Source organism: Tenrec ecaudatus, chromosome 8 (assembly GCF_050624435.1).
Source record: "Tenrec ecaudatus isolate mTenEca1 chromosome 8, mTenEca1.hap1, whole genome shotgun sequence".
Lineage (NCBI taxonomy): Eukaryota > Metazoa > Chordata > Mammalia > Afrosoricida > Tenrecidae > Tenrec > Tenrec ecaudatus.
Window position 1 is genome coordinate 124,955,367 of NC_134537.1, and position 2,117 is coordinate 124,957,483.

At 48.7% G+C, this 2,117-nt stretch overlaps 1 pseudogene; it reads left to right on the forward strand.

Moving 5' to 3' along the window:
* Positions 1-312: 312 nt before the first annotated feature.
* On the forward strand, positions 313-461 carry LOC142455861 (small nucleolar RNA SNORA42/SNORA80 family; annotated as a pseudogene).
* The last annotated feature ends 1,656 nt before the right edge of the window (positions 462-2,117 follow it).

The window sequence follows — 2,117 nt, forward strand, 5'->3', positions numbered from 1 at the left end:
AGTTGCCGATGAAATATGTGCCTTGGGCTTGTGAAATGATTAGCGTCTCTAAGGCACTGTTCTCAGAAATTTGACTAAGCAGGTCAACCCACTTAATCCTTAAAACAACCTGATGAGTTTATAGTACTCCTCATCTACTTCTTTTTCATCTGATATAGTAATATATGATATGATATTTCTATTATAGGTATCAAGGGTATTATATACCTGAAAGCCCTGTTGTTAGAAATTCAAAAACGAGGCACAAAGAAATGAATACGCGTGCTCAAGTTCATTCAGCTAGTAAGTGTTGGAAGAAGCATTGGACTCAGTTTATGGGTTTGGATTTATAGAAGGCCTGCTCGCCTTCCCACCCACCCCGTGGGCCTCTTGCAGTGTCCAATGCTGAAGTAAACTATAGCCCAGCCATTGCTGGGCCTCCCTATCCATAGGCTGCTGGCACTGTGGTGGGTTGTAAACTGGACCAAAGAAGAAAAGTAGGGGTGGGGTGGGGGGAAGAAGTAAGGAAAGTAAGAAAAGGAAAGTGTGGTGTGGTAGAGTAGAATTTCTTACTATGGCTCTTCTACCCAAGTCTCTCTAACTCTCTCCAAATCACTGGGTGGGGCTCGGTCCCTAGGGCGTGTGTAACACTGACAGAGGGGAGGCGTCAGGTTTGTTACTGCCTGCCCCGCTGTGCGGATGAGCAGCAGCACAGAGAGGGATTGCAGGACGCTGGAAGAGCATGTCCAGCATCCGGCTGACATGGCGGAGGCTGAGCCGACCAGAGGCAGCACAAGACAGTGGCACGGAGACTCCAGGGGAGCCGCGCCAAGGCTGGAGAGTGCTTTCTCCTCATGTGACCCGAGACGATACAACTGCAAGACAGGGTGACAGCCAAGCTGGCTTCCTGGCTCATGGAGGTAAAGGCCAACGAATTTTGTGGCTACGAGACTAAGGACAAGGGCCCACGTAGCCGAGAGACTGAGAACTGCAGAGCGAAACCTGGATGTTGGCTGAAGAGACCAATGACTGGATCCTGACTAGTTGTTGATCCTGACTTGTGGTAACCTAATGACTTCCCTAATAAACCTTCTTCACTGTGTGCATTGTCTGAGTTCTATGTGACCCTCACAGTGAATTATCTACAGATATGTACACAGGCATGGCAGGAGGTGGCGGTCAGAGTAGGCAATGAAGGATGGAGCATGGAGCATGTCTGACTCTTGTCTCGTGGTGATAGGGAAGTCAGATACATCCATCACAAAAGAAAACTGGATTTTAAAAAGAGAGAGCGAGGGAGAGAGAAATGGGACTCCAGCAAGCTGGCTCCAGAATCATACTCAATTGACCAAATGCCATATTTTAGATCCCAAATCATCCAAACGAGCTGTTTTCATAAATCAAATGATCCAGCTTGTTCACTTAGCTTCATTGTGGGGGAATTCAATGAAAGGTTGGCCAAACAATGGTGAGTCTTATGACTCACTGGGGATTCGCTGCCACCACTCAACCTTTTCTCTAGCAATGTGGTGCCGCCACTCAGGCATGGGCCATGCCCTCTCACTGCGGAGGCCTTTGCAATCACTGCCGGCGACTCAATGCCGACTCATAGCCACACTATAGGGCAGGGAAGGGCTGCCCCTGTGAGTTTCTCCAGCTGGACGGCTGGCAGTTTCCAACTGCTGACCTAGCAGTTAGCTGCCTGATGTGAGCCCGCTGCGCCACGAGGCTCCATGCCTTCGGGATGGTCCTTCCTAATGCCCGGTGCTCTCCCCAGACGGACATGGCCCCTTTGAAGCAGCACCTTCTGTTTCGAGTTGCAGCTCACATGTAGTGGAAAAGCAGGTGTCATTGAAAGCAGGTGAACATAACGACTGAGCGTCAGGACGTAGGAAGCAAAACCTGCCAGGATTCAAGGAAACTTGGACAAACCCACAATTATAGATGGGAGTGTTAACACGCTCTCTTAGCTAGAAAACCCACAGACTAGAACAGATGAACGCCATCAATAAGTTATAATCTACTTGGCGTGTATAGAATATTTCATCCAACAACAATAAGCTACACATTCTTTCTAACTGCACAGGAAACCTGGCACCAAGATGAGACTCCATCCAGGGCTGTAGAGCAAACTTTGA